This window comes from Neomonachus schauinslandi, chromosome 6, assembly GCF_002201575.2.
Source record: "Neomonachus schauinslandi chromosome 6, ASM220157v2, whole genome shotgun sequence".
In the NCBI taxonomy this organism is placed as follows: domain Eukaryota; kingdom Metazoa; phylum Chordata; class Mammalia; order Carnivora; family Phocidae; genus Neomonachus; species Neomonachus schauinslandi.
Window position 1 is genome coordinate 138,233,797 of NC_058408.1, and position 9,730 is coordinate 138,243,526.

The following is a 9,730-nucleotide window of genomic DNA, read 5'->3' on the forward strand; positions in this document are numbered from 1 at the left end:
TCCCTCTCCCTCTGCCCCTCCCCCCACTCATGCTCGCTGTCTCCAATAAATCTTTAAAAAAACTAATGTCTGTGCAAAATTAATGTTTGCTAGGATATAGAGCAACTGGGACTCTTAGGCACAGCTAGTGGATGTACAAATGGTAAAACCACATTGGGAAAGTTGGGTAGTTTCTACTAAAAATAGACATGTGTGCATCTTGTGACTCCATTATTCTAGTGCTGGGGCATATGTGCACTAACTATTCAACCGTTTGCTTTGCATATCACCACAGCTTGGTTCCTAGGAGCCCCGGACTGGAAACTCCCCCAAAGCTCATCGATACTAGACTGGATAAATTGTGATACACCCACACAATAAAATACCATATAGCAAAGGGACTAAATGACCTACAACAATACCCGGCAACATGGATGATCCTTTAAACAAAATGTTGATTCGGGCGCCTGGGTGGCTCAGTGGTTAAGCGACTGCCTTCGGCTCAGGTCATGGTCCCGGAGTCCCGGGATCAAGTCCCACATCAGGCTCCCTTCTCGGCAGGGAGTCTGCTTTTCCCTCTGACCCTCCCCCCTCTCATGTACTCGCTCTCTCTCATTCTCTCTCTCTCAAATAAATAAATAAAATCTTTAAAAAAAAAAAAGATTTAAAAAAAAGACAAAATGTTGACTCAAAAGAATACCTCCTATACGACTGCATCCATATGAAGGCCCGAAAAGTGAGGTAAAACAAATCAATGCTATTAGAAGTTAGGACTGTCATCCTCCCAGGACGGGTCACGACTGGGAGCAGGAGGAGGGGTTTGGGGTGAATCAGTCAGGATCCAGTCGGGACCAAGCAAGCACTGGGTGTTGGTTACAAAACTGTATTTGGTTGCCAGCAATGTCTTAACCTGTATACTTAGGATATGTGCACTTTTCTGAAAGTATTATTACTATGCCTCAATAAAAGGTTTTTGTTGTTGTTATTAATATAATGATTAGTTAATATACTAGTGTGGATGGGACCCCAACCTGTGGCCTTCCATTAAAGCAACTTTTCTGGCAAACTCAGTAACTCAGTTTATTGTGTGTGGCATTCAAGGCCATTCACAGCCTGGCTGCTATTAGATAACTTCCTAAGGTCCCTTCCATTCCTATGGGTCTTATTGCTTGATAAATGTTGAGCATGATAAAGGCTGGCAATGCGAAATTGACTCCATCTTTCTGTGCCAAGCACACGATCCAGATTAAGTTCTAGCCAAACAGAACCACTAGCTATTCCTTCTACACATTTTCTGTTCCCACCTCTGAGACACCTAGCGTGCCCTGAGCAAAAAGGCATGGTGCCTTCTTCCGTCTGGATTCCCTAGTTTGCCTTCCATATGTTGCGACCTGTCCATGAAGGCCCTTCTCAGATCATGTCGTCTCCACCAGCACAAAGCTGGTCCTCTCCCACCACCCTCTGTGCTATCTTACATGCTGGTCACTTGCCACCTTGTTCCAAGTAGGGTACTTACACTCCCATGGTGCTTTGCCCATAAATAATGAGACTATATATATTGTTAGATGACAGAATGAGAAGCAATGATATCTTTATTTTGTTAAACATTAAGCTTCTGAGTATCAAAGGTCAACCTCTTATCCTTGCGCCTTTTCAGGAGGTTGTACGAAGTACTTCACTCTCACCTTCAGTCTGGGTCCAGTCAGGAGAGAGAAACAACACAGTGGGTTCAGCCAGAGTTTAATACAAAGAATTATTACCTATGATAAAAGAGTAATTATAAGAAGATTCTAGGTGGTACACTAGGGCTGAGGGAGAGTACCTGAGGAAGCACAAACCTGGAAGGGGTTCAGACCTTGCTGGGGAAGATGTGGTTCAGCCCACCGGGTAGCAGAGACGTTCACTGGTTTGGCCAGCCTGGAGCCGGTCCGGAGTCGCCGGGCAAACAGTAGATAGGCCACCCTCCGAAGTGCTGGCAGGGAAGCAGCCAGCCAGCAACCAGTGGTGTGGACGTGCAGTGGCTACGCTGCGTGTGACTCTCTGGACAAGTAACTGCGTGTAGCCATGCAGGGGCTTTAGTTTCCATGTCAAGAAGGCCACGGAAAGTTATCACCAAGTGCTACAAGGTTGCGGAGGGATGGCTGGGGCAGTCTCCACCGGACATCCTCCCAAGTCTGAAACTCAGCCCCTGCCCGAAACTTCCAGAAGCCTCTTCCTCCAGTAATGTGCCTCCATTGTCCTCTACTGAGGAAGCTTGACACCATGCTCATTCAAAAGGAGAAATGGTTAAAGGAATTCTCTTTTTTATCACAGAGCAGGTATTAAAGAATGCATTGGGATCTGAGAGGCAATAAATCAACAATCCACACATCTTCCACCTCAGAACTTCCTGAATGCGTTTGGTTCCAAGGCTGTACAGAACCAGGAGGGTGTGCGGATTAAATTCACCGTGTTTTAGGCACTATCAGGGGCAGCAGTGTCTGGAACTGCAAGGAAGAGGCTTATTAACGTGTGACCTCAGGTAAATCACTTTCCACCTGAAGGCCTTTTTCCTGATTTTCTTATGAGGGGTTGCACCGGGTGGGTGGTTTGCAACCAAGGCTACAGCGAGCTGAGAAAAACATAGGCAGTGTTTCAAAGAGCTACACTCATTCAGTTTAAAAGTTTGAACTTTTCAACCACTTTTTTTATTTTAGTGATAAAACATCTTGTCTTTTATGATATTATGCTGATAAGTGCTCATTCTTTTTGATCCCCACTTGGCAAATTAGAAGTCAATCAGCTCAGAATTCTGTTTTTGAAATTTTACTAGTCTGTGGAACCTGAAAATCTGGTCACTCTGGGACTGGATGTTCTGTCTTGGAGCACTTTTTCGTCTCTGGGATCTGTGCTTCTGAAAGGCCTACCAGTCTTTCCTGCTCATCACCTACGTCTCAAGCAGGCAGAAGAAACAGAAAAGGGGTTCCCTTCAGCAGCGGTAAATTTGGGTCCATCACAGAAGATTAGCACAGCCCCTGCACAATGAGGACTCACGAAAACACAAACCAATTCATATTTTAAAGATATTTTGTAAACCCTAAGGCAGCAACGAAAACATTTTAAAATGAGGCATAACTCAGAAGCCAATTGTAGTGATATAATTGCATCATATAAAATATTCAATTAATCCAAAGGGAGGCAGAACATCTAGGAAAGGATGGAAAGAAAAAAAAAGAGTTTACCTGTGTGTCTTGCTGAGCATCATGGCCTAGTCTTAGGGTCCGCAAACAGCCTGTTCTATCAAAACACAAATCATCTGCTTCGGGAGTATTTGAGCTATCTAGACTGCTTTGAAAGCACCACAGAACCTCAACAAGGGTGTCTTCTGGGAGCGTCTGGGTGGCCCAGGCGGTTAAGCATCTGCCTTCGGCTCAGGTCGTGATCCCAGGGTCCTGGGATCGAGCCCCGCGTCGGGCTCCCTGCTCGGCGGGAAGCCTGCTTCTCCCTCTGCCACTCTCCCCTGCTTGTGTTACTGCTCTCGCTGTCTCTGTCAAATGGATAAATAAAATCTTAAAAAAAATATATCTTTAAAAAAAAAGTCTTAAAAAATAATAAAATCCATCGGTGGCATTTGGGCTTGACAGCTTGGGCACACGAGAGATACCAGTAGCTGCTATGACGTCAGAACAGTTTGTGAGATTGGATCATCCAGTTTCTCAGGAGGCACCAGCAGCTTGAGCATGGGGAACATCATCCCACCACAGAGCCCGGCTTCCAGGCTTCTGCTTCAACCCTTTTTTGAAAGTTGGTGCCTTGTAGCTTAGAAGACACTGAACCTCATAAAAGTAAAGAAAGAAGGTAAGAAACATTTCAGGCAAGCACTCAAAGCCCCTTTTACCCATGTTTTGAATAAAGTATTCATTATTTAAATAAGTTTTTTTTTTTTTTTTTTGAGAGAGAGAGCACATGTGAGCGGGGAGGCACAGAGGGAGAGAGAGGCCCAGCACGGAGCCTGACATGGAGCTTGATTTCACGACCCTGAGATCATGATCTGAGCCAAAATCAAGAGTCAGGCACTTTCCCAGCTGAGCCATCCAGGAGCCCCTAAAATATTTCTATGGCAAAGTGAGTTCTGAATTCCAATCAGGATGCCAGAAACAGAGTCTTTCTGGCCTGCTTGTCTCAGCAGGGTCTCCCTCCAACCTTGTCCTAAATTCACACAATAACAATACACAAAATCCAACAGCACCCTCCATTGGCCCGGGCTCCTGGGGACCTGGTTTGTGGGGAGATGGGATCTAAGGGGGCTCTGGTGGAAGAACAGACACTGAGAGTGTTTTTCCCATGGGAAGGGCAGAAACAGCTCAAACCTGCAGCAAGGGCAGCCGGGGGGATGGACATTTCCGGGTGTCTCACCTAGTCAGAGTTTATAAAAAGAACCCAAGAAATGACAGGTAGTGTGTCAAGTTTAGCTGATATTTCCTGGGACCAGCAAAGTGGGAGGCTGCTGAAAATATACACAAACACACTACTTACTGCCCTTGGGCCTTTATTTATTAAAAACAAAGACTAGGGCACCTGGGTGGCTCAGATGGTTAAGCATCTGCCTTCGGCTCAGGTCATGATCCCAGCGTCCCCGGATCGAGTCCTGCATCGGGCTCCCTGCTCAGCGGGGAGCCTGCTTCTCCCTCTGCCCCTCTCTCTCTCTCTCTGTGACTCTCATGAATAAATAAATAAAACATTAAAACAAAAAAACAAAGACTATATGGTAAAATGGTGTGGAAAACCACTCGTGTATTTAATATATTCCCCAAGTTAATGCAACTAGCAGATGACTATCAGTAACTTACGTTTTTTATTTCAGTGGATCCTAAATGGACAATTGAACTTTTCTGCAATGTGTTAATGGTAGAGATTCCTTAATATCCTATCCCTTTTTTGGGGAGTGCAATTAGGAGGGCAGATAGTCTATCTGGCAAACAGCGTGGCCTTCGGGCAATCAAAAAGTAAAACAAGGCTGAAAATTCCTCAGAAATAGCATACTTCTTAAATGCATGTTTAAAAAAAAACCACCACCAAGAATCAAGTCTCTTACATACAATGTAAGAATTAACAGTGCATCTCTACAGAGGCAGGGACGTCAAGTCTGGTCACATTGTTCTCAATCATTAAAACCGCATTGGTCCTCGTCAGACACAGGCATCCTCTTTAAGCTTCTAGTCCTAATGAAGTGTGTCCTCATTCTATAGTCATTGATTGGAGCAGAGTTATTAAGAACAAAACAGACATGGATATAAGTTCAGCGGAATGGTCTTTCCAATCTCATGCCTGAGGGTCCACTGACCAGTTAAGAACTACAAGCCAAAATAAACAACAAAATAAATACCCACCCCAGCCAGTATCCCTTTCCCTCACTCACTCACTCTCTTCCCGCATACATTCCTTTCCTTGCAGACAAATCTGTAGGCTACCGGAAAGCAGACTATTGAGGACGTCACGTAAGCTTCCTCTATTCTTTTAATTCTACTCTTATTCCAAGGATCCTGATTTTAGGGGATTCTTTCCAATAGTGAAGTCATGAGGGTATGTGGCACAATTTAAGTGTACCAGAACTTGAGAGAAATGGAAAACAACACAGCGTGATGTGAAATACCTACCACACACGTTAACTTCATGAAATTAATGCCATTTCGATAGGTTTTTATTGAACTATATTAGATCCTTATTATTAAGGCTAGGTAATTTGGGCAAGTGAGTACATAGATTTGTGGAGAACATGAATATATATACTGGCTTATCAAGTTCAATGAGAAATTTTCACACAGGCATGTGAAAACAGGCATGTGAAAATCTGCCTTTTGTAAAAGGTCAAATTTTGTTACCAGTTAAAACACAAATTTGAAATAGAACCTGGCATTCAATTTAATCTGTTTACTATTGTTCAGTGACTTCTAATAATAATTGGTATAATAAAGATAACTGTGGAAAGCAAAAATTCCTAGTGTGATTTAAAAAAGAAAATTCGAGCAATCTGAAGCAGCCTTGCCAACAGTCTGGAGAATCAGTCTGTCTAGCAAGTCGTGTATGTAAATAAATAATCAGAGATGCTACTAAAATACAACTTAGTAAACAGGCATTACCTATTTAATAAGTACAATATATACATAGAATTCTCTTGAAAAGCTTCATTTTATACAGAAACATTTACAAAATGAACAGTGTAATCAAATTAAAGATTATCTGTACAATGCACACATATATATATGAACTTTTGGAAGATAAACAAGTTTCATCATTGTAGTCAAAATGGACAGCCATATGCATTTTAAAAAAGGGTTCCATCCCAGAAAATACATCTTTAATATACAATTATATTTTTCATTTATCTTCCTGAAAATTCTTCATGTTTGGATACTTTTCCAATTATTTTCTCTTGTTCAGAGCCTTGAAAAATTTCAGGTTTCTAGTGCCACCAACTGGTGTTAAAAATTAACAATCTTAGTGTCAAAAAAAATTGTTTTGTTTTAAAAAAGGATATTGAAAAACAGGCTACTAGAGTCAACATTCATAAGGCAAACTAACCATACTGAGTAGCAACATGATTGATAAAAATATTTTCACCACAGTAGCATTTACAATATTAATGGTTTTTAATGTTTTGGTTTCTTTCTAGCAGTAAATCTTGGTTTAAATTTATATGCAAAAAATCTTTAGAAAATAATATGCTGGTAAAACAAAGTTTAGGAATACACATGAAAACATGATTAGAATTATCTTTGTGAGCGTCAAGTAGGCATTAACAATTTACTAAAAGGGCAAAAATCAAATATCTCTTTACGGTCTTTGGATTTTTTTTTTTCTTCTTAAAGAATAATTAAACATCAAACTGTGACAGGGAACGTGTAGACCATTGTGAGACCACCTGCTCTCGGCATAACCCAGAGCAAGGATTCATTTCCCAAAGCTTCATACCACCGTGAGATTTCTGGGGCCACTACTTGCACAGGTGGATTAACCTTCTTCCTTCTGCGGCAGGGCCTCCAAGAGTGGCTCCTCCCGTCTCCCGCCACTGTCACTAGACCACAGCACCATGAGGACAACAAGTGCCCCGTCTGATTTGTTCACCAATAAAACCATAATACCCCGGATGCTGCCTGGCAATAGCAGGTCTTCAACACATGTTTTTTAAGTGAATACATAACATGCTGGTAGCCTGATAAAATTTAATTCAAGATAAATCACTTTAAATGGTGATGAAGAAAGAAAGTTAAAAAAAAACCAACACACAACACCAAAGTTCAAACCCATTTCTTCACTCAAACCCACTATTTTCAATCCTTAACACTGAGCAGGCTAAAGTTTGAAGTGGTATGGGGAAAAAAGGGGGTCACAGTAAGAATTCACTTCAAAATTAAAACCTAGAAAAGCATATGCAGATGTACACACACACAAAAAATTACCTGCTCAAAGAAATCAAAACAGTGCTAACTAGCCAAAACAGCCTTTGATGTGTATAACTAATAATGAACGTATAAATCTTGCCTCAGATCTCAGGTTTATCCAGACTATTTTCCTTTTCCAGACACCCATTCTTCTCTCCATATAGTCAATATATTAAGAGTAGAAGACCCTCTCAATCCTTACATTAGCAGCTTTTTGTGATTGGTATAAAGATCTGACATATCCACCTCTTTGTATATTACTTGGCTCAGTTCTAATCCATACACAAAAAGATACAATAGAAACTGAAGAACCAAAGGACAATAAAAGCATTTTCTTCAAAAATTTTCCATAGCTTGAAGAATAAAAGTCAGAATATTGTTTATAATAAATAGCTTTCCTCTAAAGTAGTGTCACCATTTGAGTTCTCCAAATGAATGGTGGTGGCACACATGTTAATATTGGAATGTTTCACTTTTGTATGTAATAAAATGTATATATTTTTAAAAAGTGTATAGACATAGGACACTCTAGATCTGATCACTGCTTGGTCTCCATTCACACATTTTGTGTCTTGGAGGAAAAAAACAAATATTGTAGTCTATGAAGCTCCATTACAGAAGAAGTCATGAAATTTAGTTATGTTGGCTACTCTAAGTAGTCTTTAGGAATATCAATAGTATGTCTAGAAAAATGGGAAAATAATTCAGATTTGTTTGCACTTACCCCCTCTTACTTTATTTTGATAAATTATTATTGGTAAAAAGAACAAGACACATTATGGTAAGAGTAATACTTGTTATAGCTATTTTAAGAAGGTGTTTTGGACTTATATTTCCAGTTTGAAAAGATTTTGTTTTTGGATGGCAAGACATAACTTGACATACAGAAAAAATAAGATGCTGCATTGAATCCTTCGTAAAAATTTAGTAAATGATCTTTTTAAACAATGTTGATTAAAAAAGTGTTAAAACACATTAAAGGGATATTGCCACCATGAGCCCAACTGTTAGAGTCATACAATTCCTTAAAGGTTAATTCATCATCCCAAAGCTTACTTCTCTTAAGGAGAGAAAAAAAGGATGCAAAAATCTAAAACAAAAGGGACACTTGTGGCAACATCTGCGTATTAGCCAAGGTATCCTATTACGGAAATGATCTGAATATAAGGAAATGTGAAAAGCCACGCTCAGAAATGATAATAAGTTACAACTTACAAGAAGAAGGAACAAAATTCAATGATGTAGAAATGCTGATACTATGACTGGCAACATTTAAGTGCACATCTTAAATATTGTAAAAATCCATCAGGATACACAAATCTGGCTCTAACATTCCTTTGGTTACAGAGATGTAATTATTTTGTATTTTAAATAAATATACTGAAACACATCACATTGGGGACTGTAAGATCACGCCACTGGAATATATAATTATATAATGGTAAAGAATGGTATTCAAATGAAATGGTTAACAGAGCCATATGCTGGATTCTCTTGGGAACTGGTTCTTCATAAATATCTTAAACATTTATCTTTACATTTGATGTTAGCAAAACTAAAGTATTCCAGTTTCAAAGAATTCATCATTCATCTCTCTGCTCTAACGACTAATCTAATTCACATTTTAAAATACAACTGAAGTCCACAAATCTAAGTGAGCATGTTATTTAAAATCCTATTTTGTGTAACTGAAAAATAAAAAAACCTCAACATTAACTCAAACAATTTGAATCTGAAAAAAACGTACCTAGCACAGATAAGGAAACCAGACAGAGACATGCAATGTCTGATAACTGCTAGCTACCAGGAGCTGGCTTTCCTATTAGCTTCCATTAAAATTAAGATTTAAGGACTCACTGGCATCCCTAAAATAAAACCAAATGTTATACTGGAATGTCAAACAAAACTTGAATCACTTTAGTTTTCTTCATGTTGGAGAAATAGCGTATTACTGAATGATTAACACGTGTCCTTTCATGCATAATTTTAAAAAGCTGAATCATTTCTGACGTTATATATTTTCAAAGGAAGAAATACGGAGAAGGGATTTTCGAAAGCCCTTGCAATAATGTTCAGCACTTCGTAGGACTGTTAGCAATTTCAGTTGTTCTGATTCAGTGACAGGCTGTCAGTATACAAACACAAATTTCATCAAAGCTCATTCTCTTACAGTACACACAGCAATGCATTCGTATTGTAAAAGGATGCTTTTTTATACAGATGAAGCAAAACAATTTTTTACTGGCTGACACACAAAGCAGGGAAACTTTTTCCAACACTGGGCAGAGTGGCACCTGCTCCTTATGTGGCTTTTGTGTTTAGTGACCAAG

At 39.8% G+C, this 9,730-nt stretch overlaps 1 non-coding gene across 1 annotated transcript; it reads left to right on the forward strand.

The window, feature by feature from the left end:
* Positions 1–2,930: 2,930 nt before the first annotated feature.
* LOC123325202 lies at positions 2,931–3,038 on the forward strand. The gene has a single exon (XR_006540302.1). It is a non-coding gene; the product is annotated as a U6 spliceosomal RNA (small nuclear RNA).
* The last annotated feature ends 6,692 nt before the right edge of the window (positions 3,039–9,730 follow it).